This window comes from Trachemys scripta, chromosome 2 (assembly GCF_013100865.1).
Source record: "Trachemys scripta elegans isolate TJP31775 chromosome 2, CAS_Tse_1.0, whole genome shotgun sequence".
NCBI classification, from domain to species: Eukaryota; Metazoa; Chordata; order Testudines; family Emydidae; genus Trachemys; species Trachemys scripta.
Genome location: NC_048299.1, coordinates 111,831,843 through 111,849,056, shown reverse-complemented (window position 1 = coordinate 111,849,056; position 17,214 = coordinate 111,831,843).

Sequence of the window (17,214 nt, the reverse complement as noted above, 5' to 3'; positions counted from 1 at the left end):
GTAATCTCCAGCTGAAAGGCAGATACTGCCTCCTCAGCCACCCCGGAACCTGCATGGCACACAATAAGCAAAAACTTCCTCTGTGCCAACTGCCAAAACCTGCAATCGCTGCCTATGATGTCACTTCTTTTATACTTTCTTCTAGCATGCTGGAAAGATCTTTGCTGTGAGGTGAGTTAGTCCACCCCCTGTGGCGTGTGTTCCTCCTCTGAGAAACCTCTGGGATAGTGGATTCTTTTCTTGATGGGTGCTGATGAGCCATTAATGCTGTCTGGCTACTCCACTGTTGTACCTGAAAGGCTGGCTGTGGGTGTTCCCAACCTCACAACATATTTCAGTAACGTATATAGCAATACTTCATCACCTCACATATAATGATAGCACATACAATCCATTGGTATATTAATGTTCAACAGGTCAAGACTGTTAAAATGATACCTCACACGGCATATTTTGGACAAAACACATAATATCACCATGGTGAATAAGGGGGTTCCAGGGTGCTGTTTCAAGGTACAAAGTGTCACAATATGGAATACAGATATTACAAGTAAGATTAATCCATGTAGCAACTCACAAATAGTCAACAGAGTTAAAACACTAAAAACTTTCTTATAATTCTAATACCTATTTTATCAATATTAATTCGCATCTGTGCCAGACAGATTTCAACAATGCACCTACTGGTCAGTGTCCAGGTGAGACATGGGGCCCATGGCATGAGCTGGCATGTGGCCTGCCTGCATCAAAGGGGCACAGCAGAGAGCTAGTAATCATACCACTGGGTCATGATTTTGTGGCAAAACATTTTACTTCTTTTAAAGCAAATTCTGCAAAACCTTGCTGAGAAGATGGGAGGGATGTAAAAACACAAACTGACATGCGAAATTAAATGCTCATGAAGTCATTAAGCAATGTAGCCCCAGGAGATCTGTGCTTGCAGCTTTCTTTCAGTTCTATGTACTATACATGCAAAGGGGGAGGAATAGCTCAGTGGTTTGAGCATTGGCCTGCTAAACCCAGTGTTGTGAGTTCAATCCTTGAGGGGGCCATTTAGTGATATGGGGCAAAAATCTGTTGGATGATTTAATTGGGGATTTGTCCTGCTTTGAGCAACGGGTTGGACTAGATGATCTCCTGAGGTCCCTTCCAACCCTGAGATTCTATGAAAAGACTAATGAACACTAGAGCCTCAGATGCTTCTCAATTTTCTGTAACCTCACTCTTGTTTAAATTCCAGTGTGATTATCAAAGATGATGAAATATTCCCTTTCCTAATTTCCCCCTCTCTCCCTTCCAACAACTCCCTATACAGGACATTTCTAGTATGCAATTAAAATGTCAACACTTTTGGTGATCATTTTCAAAGCTTATGGTTCTTGAATAAGGTAGTAGCACTCTCAGGAGTCTTCTGATGCCATCCTAAACAGTACACATTAGGATTCAGTGTTTTAAAGTGGTCAGAAGCCTGCTGTAGTAAGGACATGTGATTTTTTTAACAACTAATTAACACAATACAATTTATGTTTATTTGGCATCCTCTCTGCACAGCATAGCTCAAAGCAGCTGAGAAAAGAAATATTGATAGTTTTTGTTGCCTTCTTGTATTGATGTTTATAAAGTATTATGCAGAGCATTATAGAAATCCAAAGTATGGTCATGTTATTTGAGATAGCACCCTTCAGTCAAAGGGTTTTACAAAGGTGGATATGTTCTACGGATGTGGAGACTGAGGCACAGAATTTTAAAGGCCTGATCTTGCAAGGATCAGCTATCATTGGCTTTAGGGGGAGTTGCTGGCTTCCACTGTGATCTATTCATTGTATTCTTGCTGTTTATTCTAAGTACATCTTTATCCCATAAACCAACTTCCTAATAAAATTAGAGGAATTAAAGGCCTGTATTTTCACTTAGTTAAGATACAGCCACAAGTTTCTCATGCTTAACACACTAGAGAACTTTTTTTTCTGATAATATTGAAAAAAGCATGTTTTTAAAAAATTCTTCTTTCCTTCTTTGAAAAACCAAAGAATTTGTCTCTGTACACAAATCATGGTCTTGTAAATTTATTCCACCTTTTTGATGGAGAGCCATATTTTGATATTTTTTGGCATTTTTCCTAATAGCTATAAAGATGTTTGTGTGTGTGCATGCACACTATTAAATTTGATCTTAACAGAGAGGAATATCTTACAATCATAATATATGGAGATATACCTTATAGAACTGGAGGGGACCCTGAAAGGTCATTGAGTCCAGCCCCCTGCCTTCACTGGTAGGGCCAAGTACTGATTTTACCCTAGATCCCTAAGTGGCCCCCTTAAGGATTGAATTCACAACCCTGGGTTTAGCAGGCCAATGCTCAAATCGCTGAGCTATCCCATATGCAGGGGGATGAGGGGAAGGCACACAGATTGAGAATGAATGTATTCTGAAGATCACCAACGCATCTGACAGGCCTGGCAATTACTAAGATACTATGTGCTTTGCTGCCACTAGCTATTCCTAAATGCAATTTAATAGAATTAAAATTTTAGTCCAGTTGTAATCTATTCAGATTCTTAGACATGAGTCTCTAACTACCTTATGCCTCCACGTTATTTATTTCTCAAAAATGGCTCTAAACTAATTATTTGAAAGAGGCACAGATTCAGAAATCCTCCAGTGGTCTTGGAAATAATTTATTAAATTGGAAATCATTTATTATACTTACTCATCTATAATTTTGCATGACATTTTACTAAATGCCTGACCGGGATTATAGAAAATAACTAGATCCAACTTAACTTTAGTTTTAAAAAAATCCAGTTGTAATTAAATCTAACTCCTCTGATTAAAGATGTCCATAATGCTGCTGCTGTGGAAAATTGGATTAGTGTGGTAGAGAACTGGATTGTTTTATCAGGGACTGGAATTGCTAATGAGTAGAAATAGATCGACAGCATTAAAACTTGTATTGTATGCTGGGCCTTAATGCTGGGAGATTAGTGTGTACTGCACAAAGCAACCCACTGCACTGTGGACCTTTTAAAACAATGTAATGATGGACATCCAAAAGAAAGCAGGGTGGGGAGGAGATTGAGGCCTTAGCTACACTTGCGAGTTGCAGCGCTGTAAAGCCGCCCCCAGCGCTGTAACTCACTCCCTGTCCACACTGGCAAGGCATTTGCAGCACTGTATCTCCTTGGTTGCAGCACTGCATGTACTCCACCTTGCCGAGAAGAATAGCGAGTACAGCGCTGCCGCTGCAGCGCTGCGGCGCCAGTGTGGCCACCCAATGCGCTGTGAATGGCCTCCAGAATTTTTCGACAGTATCCCACAATGCCTGTTCTAGCCACTCTGGTCATCAGTTCAAACTCTACTGCCCTGGCCTCAGGTAACCAATCATGTGACCGACTCTTTACATTCCCCGGGAATTTTAAAAATCCCCTTCCTGTTTGCTCAGCCCAGCGTGGCGTGGAGTGCTATCAGCGAATCTTTCCAGGTGACCATGCCTCCACGCGCCAAGCGAGCCCCAGCATGGAGCAATGGCGAGTTGCTGGACCTCATCAGTGTTTGGGGGGAGGAAGCTGTCCAGTCCCAGCTGCGCTCCAGCCGTAGGAATTACGATACCTTCGGGAAGGTATCAAAGGACATGATGGAAAGGGGCCATGACTGGGATGCCCTGCAGTGCAGGATTAAAGTCAAGGAGCTGCAGAGTGCCTACCGCAAAGCCCGCGACGCAAACGGCCGCTCGGGTGCTCCCCCTGCGACCTGCAGATTCTACAAGGAGCTGGATGCGATACTTGGGGTTAACCCCACTTCCACTCCGAGCACCATCATGGACACTTCAGAGCCGGTGGGGGGGGGGGGAGGAGGAAGAGGAGGAGGAGGAAAACCGGAATGATGGTGATGGGCCAGATGGAGACACCCCGGAATCCCTGGAGCCATGCAGCCAGGAGCTCTTCTCGAGCCAGGAGGATGGTAACCAGTCACAGCGGTCGGTACTTGGTGGAGGAAAAACAGAAGAGCAGGTTCCCGGTAAGCATTTTTTTTCGGGAAGGAATTTTTTCGGTGCAGGCTCTTTGGGAGAGGAGGGTTAAGCAGGCATGCCTAGATGCGGAATAGTGCACTGATGTGGTTTATCACATTGCGGTAATCAGCCTCAGTAATGTCTTCAAATGTCTCATCCAGAACGTGTGCAATGCGCTTACGCAGGTTTATAGGGAAAGCCACCGTGGTCTTTGTCCCAGCCAGGCTAAAGTGTCCACGCCACTGTGCCGCAAGGGGCGGGGGGACCATTGCTGCACACAGGCAAGCTGCATATGGGCCAGGGCGGAAGCCGCATTGCAGTAGAAGACCCTCCCTTGCTTCCCAGGTCACCCTCAGCAGCGAGATATCGTCCAGGACGAACTCCTGTGGAAAATGTTGGGACAGTGTTCAGTGTAGGTGCCCCCTGAAGCTGTTGGCTCTCCCCAAGGCACAGAAACCCAGAGGACAGTGCAGCCCTGAAACAATCAATCCCCATTACTCATCATTTTGAGGCTCCTGTGGGATATGTGTGCTCTGTTTCGGATGGGAAAATTATGCTATTGTGTAGACCCTGTGTGTTTTCTACTCCTTAAGTGCGGGGGGAATCATTACTCTGCCTGGTATAAACAATGCTGCCTCTGTTAAATGTTACGTTTTGCCTATACAGCTGCATCAACCTTGAGACCTCAGCTGTCCCTCTTATCGCCGGCTCAGAGACTGCAAAGACTCAGGAAGAGACCACGAAAAAGCAAAGAAGACATGCTGCAAGAAGTGATGTGGCAATCTATTAAAGAGAACGAGAAGGCACAGGACTGGAGGGAGAGAGAAAGCAGGATCCGCCAGGAAAACGCAGCGTACCGGCAGCAAAGCACTGATAGGCTCATCAGCATCCTGGAGTGCCAAGCAGATGCTATCCAGGAGCTGGTAGCCATGCAGAAAGAGGAGCAGTACCGAAAACGCAAACGCCACCCCCCCCACTGCCCTTGTCCCAAAACTCTTTCCGTTGTGCCCCACTGTCACCTCCAACCCACTTTCCCCAACTTCCGTGTTCTTCACGCCACCCGCTGCCTCCAACACCAGTATTTTCACCACCCAACCCTGAAGACCATGACCCTTACCCTCTGCACTCAACCCCCATCACCATGCAGTATAGCTGCCCTGAAGTGCAGCACTCACTGCACAGCACACCAGACAGGACATACACGAATCTGTGATTGTCCTGTTCCCCACTCCACCCCATTTTTTTCTTTTCAATAAATAATTTTTTTTTCTTTTCAATCAATTAATTCTTTGGCTTTGAAAATATTCTTTATTATTGCATAAAGTAAAAGACTCCTTAGCCCAGGAAATAAACAGGCACTGCAAGTCTGCTTGTCTGCTAAGCAGACACTGATACCTAAAGATTGGAACTACTGCACTTCACTCCCATGCAGGGCACCAGATATCACTGCTGGTTTTCAGCCTCAAATTGCTCCCTCAAGGCATCAATCCTTGCAGCCCTGCGCTCTGGCTGTGCAAATTCAGCCTCCAGGTGTTGCACCTCGGAGGTCCATGCCTGAGTGAAGCTTTCACCCCTCCCTTCACAAATATGGAGGGCACAGCACGCGGATATAACCGCAGGGATGCTGCTTTCGGTCAAGTCCAGCTTCCCTTACAGAGATCGCCAGTGGGCCTTTAAATGGCCAAAGGCACACTCCACAGTCATTCGGCACCGGCTCAGCCTGTAGTTGAACCGTTCCTTGCTGCTGTCAAGGCTCCCTGTGTCGGGTTTCATGAGCCACGGCATTAACAAGTAAGCGGGATCTCCAAGGATCACAATGGGCATTTCAACTTCCCCTACCGTGATCTTCCACTCTGGGAAAAAAGTCCCGGCCTGCATCTTCCTGAACAGCCAAGTGTTCCGAAAGATGCGTGCGTCATGCACCTTTCCAGGCCAGCCTGTGTTAATATCAATGAAACGCCCACGGTGATCCACAAGCGCCTGGAGAACTATAGAGAAATACCCCTTCCAATTAACGTACTCGGATCCTAGGTGGGGTGGTGCCAGAATAGGAATGTGCGTCCCATCTATCGCTCCTCCACAGTTAGGGAACCCCATTTATGCAAAGCCATCCACTTTTTCCTGCACGTTACCCAGAGTCACGGTTCTTCTGAGTAGGATGCGATTAATGGCCTTGCAAACTTGCATCAAAACAATTCCGACGGTCGACTTTCCCACTCCAAACTGGTTTGCGACTGACTGGTAGCTGTCTGGAGTTGCCAGCTTCCAGATTGCAATAGCCACCCGCTTCTCCACTGGCAGGGCAGCTCTCAATCTCGTGTCCTTGCGCCGCAGGGTGGGGACAAGCTCCTCACACAGTCCCATGAAAGTGGATTTTCTCATCCAAAAGTTCTGCAGCCACTGCTCGTCATCCCAGACTTCCATGACGATGTGATCCCACCACTCGGTGCTTGTTTCCCGAACCCAAAAGCGGCATTCCACGGTGCTAAGCATGTCCGTGAATGCCACAAGCAATTTTGTGTCTTATGCGTTACGCGTCTCGATAGCATCGTCGGAATCCTCACCCTCACCCTCACTCTCACTTTGGATCTTAAGGAATAGTTCGATAGCCAAACGTGATGTGCTGGTGAGACTCGTCAGCATACGCCTCAGCAGTTCGGACTCCATTTCCCGCAGACAGATCGCGCTGCACAGAAACCGTTGAAAGATGGCGCCAAAGGTGGACGGAAACAAAGGGATTTCCGGGATATGAAGCGATGCATCACGGGGCATTGGGACAGGACCCAGAATCCCCCGCACCCACGCCCCCTTCCCACAACCCACGGCACCAGAATGGGAAAAGGTGCTCTGTGGGATAGCTGCCCATAATGCACCGCTCCCAATAGCGCTGCAATTGCCGCAAATGTGGCCACGATAGTGCGCTGGGCAGCTGTCAGTGTGGACAGACTGCAGCGCTCTCCCTACTCAGCTGCACAAAGTCAGGTTTAACTCACAGCGCTGTACATCTGCAAGTGTAGCCAAGGCCTGAGAGAGAATAATAATTTTCAGATCTTACTTCAAGCAACTGAATTGCTTGGGAATAAAGATTTTCAGCCTACTTTGCCACACTATGAATTCAGACCTAGCTAATCTAATTTTGTTAGGTAGAAAAAATGTCCATCTCCTCAGGCCACAACGGAAAATGGGCCCCTCCCCCTGTTGACTGTATACAGTAATGGTTAACTGGGGAGCTGGGAAAAGGCAGATCTGCCTACAAACTTCTCAAAAATAAAAACAGTCATAAAATCCACCAGGGACATAATACAGTCACACAGTTCTAATGGGCCTGCACTGTTCAAATACCAATCAGTTTGCCAACTGGGATTTAGGGCCAGAATCTATGCATGCTCTGGATAGAGGAGGCAAATCCTACACCTGTGACATATCAATATGGGTAAAATACTGTAAGGAGAATCTCATGAGATTTCCTTCACCTAGATTTCCTACCTGTGATGATTACACCCCATGGGTTCAGTAGTAGCTTCACTATTCCTATCAACCAGTGTGACTGCTAGCGGCAAATATATCCAATGGGCACTAGATAGAGAGGGCTCTGAGTTACTACAGAGAATTCTTTCCCAGCAGTCTGGCTAGAGGGTCTTGCCCCATGCTCAGGGTCTAACTGGTAGCCATAGTTGGGGATTGGGAAGGAATTTACTTTTGGGTCATATTGGCAGAGACCCTGGGGGTTTTTCGCCTTCCTCTGCAGCATGGGTCACTTGCAGGTTTAAACTAGTGTAAATGGTGAATTCTGTGTAACTTGAAGTCTTTAAACCATGACTTGAGGATGTCAGTAACTGAGCCAGAGATTAGGGGTCTATTACAGGAGTGGGTCAGGTTCTGTGGCTTCCAATGTGCAGGAGGTCAGACTAGATGATCCCTTCTGACCTTAAAGTCTATGAGTGCAGGCTGAGCACGCTGGTTATACATGACTGGGGAAATCTGGCTCCTCCAACCACCTGATTCACAGTGTTAATAATATGCCAGTGTGATAAAGACCATGATGCCAGCCAAGTGCAAGTGCTCCAGTGGCAGTTTGTACTAATGAGGTGGGTGGCTTGAATTAGAGCAAAATGACTTTGGAGTTCAGAAAGTTTTTTAGGAGTCATCCACCTCCCTTGTTACATACTTCCATTCAAGCCTTAGAGATTGTAATCAGAGTTTGTATTGCTATATTGGTTTAGAAATCAATACAAAGTGGTACAGTCCTCCTAACTTGGACACAGTTGTATATGTATAAAGGTGCTTCTGTTGGTATAGCTTATTCCCGTTCTGGAATATGGACTATATAAGCACCTTTAAACTGGTATAGCTGCGTCCACGGTAGAGGTTTGTACCCTTTAGCTATACTGGCTTCAGACTGATGTAATAGACCAGCCGTTAGGTAGTATGGCTCAGTTTGGCAGAGAAGGGGGAAAAGCACTATGTCTCATCACTGATTGGTAAACTTAATAACCATTGGAACTTTACCCAGTCTTCAAAAACTTTGAGTCCATTTATGTCACTACACACACCTAGTTTTCTGTTGTATATAGGTCATTTCGGGTTCTCATGCACTAGCATAATGCTGTCATATTTGAGTTGCAAATACAGAAGTAGAGTGGTTTTTGGTTTGTTTTTTTAAATGTTTCCAGTGGAGTTAAAACAATTCTGTTAGTTGTAGCCTATGTAAAATGTTGTTTACCAAATGTATTTGGCACCAAATTTCACCTGACTGTTCCATTAAAAAAATGGTGATTACTCACATGGTTTTAGATTTTTCACCTTTGTGTCCTATGACAATGGAATTTTTAGCCCCAAAGGGAGGGAAAAAAAGTGGCACTCAGCCCTAATATGCACAAGCCTGGGGCGATGGGCCTGATTCCACGCTTCTGATTCAGGCAAAACTCCCATTGACGGCAGTGGGCTTTTATCTGAAAAAGGAGCACAGAATTGGGTTCAAAACCATGATTTGGAACTGTGTTCTAATTCTGCCATCTCTAGCACCTATCTAGGTTTTTAAAACTTTCTCTCATCCTATTAGTCAGTTATACAGAGCAGAATTGTTTTGATCTCAAATGTTGTTTACTAGTAACTATTTCTCCCCCATTTGGTGCCATGTTATGAAATATTAGAGCCTGATCCCAGAGTCCTTCAGGAAAATGTCACATATCACCCCATGCATCTGGCTTTCCATGCTTTAAATTCTGCTCCTGTCAAGTGTGCTAATTGGAGAAGAGTTTAACATGCAGGAACCTGGAGCAACCTATGAGTAGAAGGTCTGTGTTGCTACTTGTGACACCATGTACTGTACCAATATTTCCCATACTGTGCAGTTTAATCCTCCACCTTTCTTTTTTATCTCTTGTTATGTTTGCCTGCCATCCATGAACTTTTGGGAGTGTTCCATGGCTGGCTTTGCCAGGTTATGTTTTGTTAACTTTCCATTCTTTCTCCTTTGTTTGTGCAAGTGAGGTGAAGCAGAAAAGAGAGGAGGTACCTCTCTCCTGCTTGCCAGTCCATTACAAATACGCAGGTGGCTTATGTGTAACATTTGCTTGGTTGCAAACTCCTGTGTAAAGTAATTTTTCTGTGTAAAACATGATTGTGTTGTATAGAGAAAAAATTTGCATCACTTTGTCTTCCAGAGTTTGGCGTCTTACATGTATATGGATAGTTTAATTCTATACATTTGTTTTTTATAGCCATTAGTGTATCTATTTTATAGTAGTTTATCTAATCTACCTTTCTCACCACAGAGAGCCTGGGATATACAACAGGTTGTTCAGAGGAAGGAAGGCCTGTGAGTAGGACTTGGGACTTTCAGCCAGGACACTTGGGTTTTATTTCCAACTCTGCTAATGAGTCTGGTCAACTCTGTATGACCTTCAGCAATTCATGTAATTCTCTGCATCTAAGTTGTTGTAGGCAGCACAGGGAGTTGCACCTATAGTTAAGATGGCCTCATACTTCCTACTTAAGACACTCTATTCAATTGCTTATAAAACTTTGCTAAACTTAAATTATTTGGACTGACATTTTCCATGCCAGGTGTCTGCCTCAGGCTGAATTCTTTGGGAAAATTTCAACCAAAACAGGTCAGCTGTTTCTGAGATTAAGAAAAAATACAATTTCCCAGTCAGGAAAAAAAAATTGCACAAGCTTTTATTTGAGAAGCTCTAGCACCTCCATGCATTGAAGAAGGGACTTGAAATTTGGCAGGGTATGTGCGTGTCAGCCTGATGTCAGGAATGTGTCTTTTGCTGTTCTTTTGAAAAAAAAATTCATATTTGGCCAAAAGTCTCAGTTTGCATATGCTCAGTAAAGACTTGTTAGAGTTCAGCAGCTAAATTCTCCAAAGATTATGTCTACACTGAGCATGCTCCAGTTTAGAGTTGCAGGGTCTGAGCAGGACTTTTCTTGCAATTGCTCCTCCCAGCCGCTGGGGGGTCCATGATAGTGGATAAGTTCCTAAATAATTCTTACGTTTTTTTTTTTAATCAGAGCTTTTTATTTTACCCTTATACATGATACCAGTGCCCAGGTGTATTTGTTCACTGAGAAATATTTATGCATTATCTCATATGTAGAAACTAGCCTAGGCTGCCTCTGACTGTACTCAATTTGAAATGGTTAATTACCATTGCGGTTAGAAATTTGTCCCTTATTTCTAAATTTAATTTGTCTGGTTTCAGTTTCCAGCCAGTGGTTCTTATGCTTTTCTGCATTATAGTAAAGAACCTTTTTATATCTGGTGTTTTCACTCCTGAAGGTACTTATATATTATAATCAAGTCACCTCTCGATTTCTTTTTGATGAGCTACCCATATTGAGCTCCTTACGTCTCTCATTTAAGGCATTTTTTTTTCCAACCCTCAAATAATTTTTGTGGCTCTCTTTTGCACCCTTTTCAATTGTTCAACATCTTTTTTAAAATGTAGACACTAGACCTGGACACAGCATTCCAATATCAGTCTCACCACTGCTATACACAGAGATAAAATCACCTCCCTACTCCCCACTTTATACATCCAAGGATTGCATTAGCACTTTTTGTCATACTGGGAAATCATGATCAGTTGCTTGTCCACTATGACCCCTAAATCCAGAGTTAATGCATTCCAGGAGTCGGTCCTCATTCTATATGTATGGCCTAAATATGTGCCCCAGGGATTTATTCCAAAATTTCCAAGTCCCCTAGCAACATCAATCATTCCAGTTCTCCAGTAACTCTACAGACTCCCAGTTTATTTCAGGATCCATTTCAAAATTGCTATCCTTGTTTTTCAATCCCTTACTTGCTCCGGTTGATTTCCTAGATCTAACATATCTCCCCTTATTATTGTCTGTATTACCTGAAGGCTCCAGTCGGGATAGGGGTCCAATTGTGGCTAGGTGCAGTACAAACACAGAATAAAAGACAGTCCCTGCACTACAGATGTTATAAGCTAGAGTTGAGACAAGCTGCTACAAGTAGGTTTGACAAGCAATAGGCAGGAAATGCTGCGGAAAGGATGAGAGGAACACTGCTAAGATTATGCTTTTACAGAGGGTAGCTGGGATAGGCAGCATGTAATGGAGGTCAAACCCCACGCCACCGGTGGGAGGGAAGGAGAGGAAGTGGCAGATTTGGAGCCTCTGGAAAAATCAGAGGGGGAAGAGGTGGAGTGGGGGCAGAACAGGGCAGGGGAAAGAGGTGGAATGGGCTCTGGACTCCAGCCAGGGCCGAGAGAGCTCCGGCATGCTTGGGCCGAGCTCTCAATCCCCTCCCTCCCTGGGCCATGTGAGGCTGAGAGCAGCGAGCGGGGATGGGGTGTTGGCCAGAATCATAGCTGTAATCATAGAATATCAGGGTTTGAAGGGATCTCAGGAGATCATCTAGTCCAACCCTCTGCTCAAAGCAGGACCAATCCCCAGACAGATTTTTGCCCCAGATCCCTAAATGGCCCCCTCAAGGATTGAACTCACAATCCTGGGTTAAGAGGCAGGGCAGAGGGCTACCCTCCCCAAGAGGAAGCTTCACCTGCCACCCATGCTAGTCTTTATTTTATTTTATAAAGACCTCTCTGCCTCTGATTCTTTCTCAAGTTTTACACATACATATTCTAAAATTTCTGTTATGGCCTAATTTTGTGAATTAAAGCAGACAAAAGGGAGCACCATTGCCACTGTCTCTCCTCGGCTTTTCTAGTACTGATCTCTTTTGGATCCCTTCATGGACTCTTGACACTGTACATTTGCATGGATGACTGAGGAGAAGTGAAGAGAGGAAAGTAACGAGAAGTAGTCATGTGACCTGGATGACAAATTCTCAGCTTGCTTTTGAAAAACTGAAAACTCTGCTGATGGAAGTGCCTATATTGACTACTCTGACTACAGTTTGCCCTTCAGAGTCTCCGTAGATGCTAGCAATAAAGGAGGGGGACTGTATTAGCCCTACAGCAAAACAGTATAGAGAGGTGACGGTGTATGCTAGCAGAGGTTTACGTGGGTCAGAACAGAATGATGAGAGATAAAGCTCTTTTAAGTTGGAGTTCTTGGTACTAGTCTGGGCTGTCACTGAAAAGTTTAAGAATTATCTGATGGCAATCACCTTTGAAGTACATACTGACAACTACCCATTAGCACATTTAATACAGCAAAGCTACAGGCGGTGGAACAAAGATGGGCCTCCAGACTAGCCAACTTCAATTGTGTTGTGAAATATCGCCCTAGGAAAAATAATGCCAATGCTGATTATCCAGACTGCCTCCCATGCCAGAAACAGAACTTTATGATGAGGTGCAGGAGGATTTGGAAGTCCCACCTTTCCTTAATGCACCTTTAAGAGGTTGTACTAGCTTGCTGTCAGCATTGTGTTGTTACAGACCACAAGATGAGAGAAGAGGCAATTGAAATTGAAGGGTCTCAAGATATATGGACATGATTACAATAGGAAAGTTCTGTGTTACAAGAGGTTAAAGGGATGCTGATTGAAGGGTGCAGGTTTACCCATGAATACAGACAACAGGCATCTGATGTGATATTAAAGCTGTTGAAAGAGAGTGTATCTCTGTGAAGAACCGGGAAGAATGGATGGGAAAATTTGAGATCCGAAGGCTAATGAGGTGCCTAGGGTAGCCCGCACTGAAAATGTCAAGGACAGAGCAGGCTGCAAAAAGGAGAGCAGATTTTCCCAAAACTAATGGTTAACCTGTAGTTGGATTTACCAACCACTCACAAACTGTGCTCCTGATCTCCCACACTGGTTATCAAGAAGCTGAAAAAAGAAATCACACAGCCCCCTTTATTGCATTCCAGTTCTCTGGCTCCCAATCAGCAAATAGGTCCAGTAAGTTGAGGAGTTATGTTCTTCTGATCCCCAAAGGGCCAGCCACGTTACCAGATCAATACTAGTTTGGATCTTACCTAAAATACATGCTGCCAGCCAATCCTTTAATATCTAAAACTAAAGGTTTTATTATAAAAGAAAAGAAAGAGAAGAGAGATGTTAAATGGTCACAGCAATCAGATTCATACACATTACTTCAGAGTCCATATATCAGGGTCTTAGCAGCATTGGTGAGTTTGCTGGCTTGTAAAGTCTCTCTGGAACACATCCACAGCTTGGATGGGTCTATCAGTCCTTTTATTCAGAGTTTCAGTTTGTAGAGAAGTTACTCCAGAGGTAAGAAACACGACTGAAGACAAAATGGAGAAGATACAGCTGCCTTTTTATATCCTTGCCATGCGGCTTGTAAATTCTTTGTCCCAAACTCAAGCTCACAGAACATGGGCATGGAAAAGCACTTGGAGTCCCCTATCCACCAACATGTCCCTACACGTTCTGCTGACTCATAGGTGTAGCCCCTGGCTTCTTTTAATAGGTTCATTGTCAGCTGATTACCCTTGATGGGCAATCCAACAGGCTAGATAATGTTGATGCCAATCTGTCTGAGGTATCACCCAGAAACATAGCACAAGTTTGAGATATCAATATACTATACATATTCATAACTTACAATACAAAGATAATACATATAAAAAGATTATCATGCTTAGCAAATCATAGCTTTTCCACTGATACCTTACATTGCAATGAATCTTACAAGATATGCTATGTTGTAATGTTGGTATCAATAATATTATAAATGGTCACCCAAATTCCATACAGCATCACAAGCAAATTCAAAAATGGTATTGGAAGCATACCATAATTCTTCTGGGCATTTTGGATGCTGACAAACTGAGCTGAACTTTAGGAGTAGGGGTAGGGGTAGGGGTGAAAGATAACATTGTTCAGTGGTGTGAAAACTGTCAAATCTGCAGTGTGAAGGACAGCAGCGCAGCCAATGCACTATTAACCTCTCTGGAAAGTAATGCACCATTAGAACTGGTAGCGCGGGATCACTTAACATTGGAACCCAGCAGAAGTGGACCATCCTATGTATTAGTGATGATAGATCATGACATCAAGTTTGCAGTAGCTGTTCCGGTAAGGGGACATGACCACCAAAACCACGGCAAAAGTCTTCTGGAGACATTTTGTGCAGCACTATAGGTATCCAGTGCAGGTGTAGACTGATCACGGACCTGCTTTTGAGTCACAGTTGTTCCATGAATTGTGCAGCATGTATGGGAGTCACAAACTCAGAACCACTGCATATCATCCCCAAACTAATGGCTTGTGTGAACACATGAACCAACCTATCATCCATATGATCAGAAGCCTATAGGAGGACCATAACATGGACTGGCCTGAATTGCTCCCTGAGCTGATGTATGTGTACAACAATACAAAACAGTCTTCCACCGAGTATACTCCATATTATCTCATGTTTGGCAGACATGGCATGTTGCCTCAGGACATGCTATTTGGAGTGACAAATGAGCCTCGATATAAAGAAAGGAGAGAGGTAGCCAAATGGGCTGAAGAACATCATAAGAGAATGAGGGAAGTTGGAACAAAAGTAACTCAATACCTAAAGAAAGCAAAACAACAAGAAAAGGAACAATGATGAACAAAAAAAATGATGGCTGGAGAGCGGGTGTTGCTGAGATGACAGAGGTGCAATAAGATAGACAGCAGATGGACCCTGTAGTTCCCTATCCTGAGTTACCAGTCTACAGAATACAGATGGAGTCTGATATGGCTGTGACCAAAGTGGTACATTGCAACCTGCTGAAGCTCTGCTACTTCGATGTGGATCCTGGTGCAAATGAGTGTACGGTACCTTCCAGCCAAGGAGAAGAAAAGTTGATTCTTCTCTGAAGTGACACAGTATGTTGTAGAGTAATTTCTTTTGTTCATGTTAATAATAATGCACATGGTACTAACTGCACAGCACAGAATCATAGAAAGTTAGGACTAGAAGGAACCTTGAAAGTCAACAAGTCCAGCCCTCTATGCTAAGGCAGGATCCATTAAACCTAGACCATAGTTTATTATTAAAAGTCAGCCAGTCTTTGGTAATATTATTTATGCTTCTGGTACAATTTGGGGGTTTTCCCCTTACAAAAGTTCTAAAAATGTAAAATTATTGCTTTTGTCTTGGTTTGCCTCTGCCACTCCTCACAGTTAGCATAGCCTAACCTAGCCTAGTCAGGTCACTGCACAGCATCCCTGAAAATCTGGCCATTTATTTAGGAGTCTAAATCTAGGATCGTGAGGCCAGATATTTAAAGGTATTTAGGCACCTAAAGAGGCAGATCGGTGCTTAGTTGGATACCTTTTGAAAATCCCACTTCAGGAATCAACATTTGAACATTTGGCCTAAATCAAATAATGCTGTAATGTATTAGAAGGTCTTCAACATGTGGATAAATGTTATTCTGTACAGAATTCCGATTCTTATTACATGGAACCGTTGACTCTCTGAGAAGGATACTTTGTGGTAAAAGATTAAATCAGTTTTTAATACTTTGGATTTCCTCTGGCTTACATTTAATAGCAATATACACCACTGAAATAAAATGTCACTGTAGTAAATGTACCTAGCCCATATAGGTTTGTAATGTCATTAACCTACTTACACTCCATAAAGTTACACATGCTAAAACGTGGTAAAGCATTCCACAAATGTGGAGGTAAGGGGTGGCTACATATTGAGGATGAAATCCTGGCTTCACTGAAGTCAATGGCACTACTCCCACTAGGGTGACCAGACAGCAAGTGTGAAAAATCAGGACAGGGGTGGGGGGTAATAGGAGCCTATATAAGTGTAAGCAGAGTCAGGATGAGCTCTACCCTGACATCTGGTGGTGAATTATGGCGAGTGTGGAAAAGAACTCCAGGGGCTGATCTTGTTTGCATAGGCACACCCACCCACCTGGCATGAGACAACAGCAACTGATAGTGGTTACTTTGGATGGAGTGGGATCCCCAGTTTCTCTGTTATTGGGGCAGGAGGAATACAGTTTTGTTACCCTGATTATGTGAATCAAGGACAATGAAACTGTTTTATGACAGAGGATCTCACCATCACCTAAGTAACATTCGCTAGACAACGGACATGGGTTCCACAACCCAGTGAATTGAGAGAGGATGGGGACAGGTATTTGTACCTGATGGTGTGGGCACCTTTTGGGGGCCTGGCACACCAATTGCACCTCTCCCTCCCTTCCCCCCCTTGAATGTCAGAGCTAACTTTGATTCCATTAGGAGTCTAGTTACAGGTTGCTGAGCTGAATTCACTTTGGGCCAAGGGTGCACTGGGGCTCCCCTGCTATGAGCTGAAATCACAAAAGAGCTAAAGTTACTAAGAGCTGAGATCACTGAGTGCTGTGTTAACTAGTGGGGGAGCCTGAAACTATATTGCTAAGCGGCTGGCAGAGCAGTTTGCGGCGACAGCTGGAGGAGCAGCGAGCGACGTAGAGCCTTGCGGGGACAGTTGGAGTGGCCTAAGGAACAGCAAGTGGAACTGTTTGCGGGGATGGCTGGAGCGGCTCACAGGTCGGGGAGTGGAGCGGAGCAGCTCGTAGAGCAGAGCAGTTTGTGGGACGGCAGGAAGTGGACTGGCTCGTGGTGAAGGCTGCGACGGAACCCCACGGAGAGACGGCCAGTCGGCCTCAGATCACGTAAGGTGCCCCTTAACACCCTGCGTGCCCCCCTTTTATTCTGGGGCTGCACTGACCAGGGACAGAGACTTCGGGGGTTGTTGCACTTTTGGGACTTTGGGTGGTTGCTGGACCCAAGAGACTTTGGG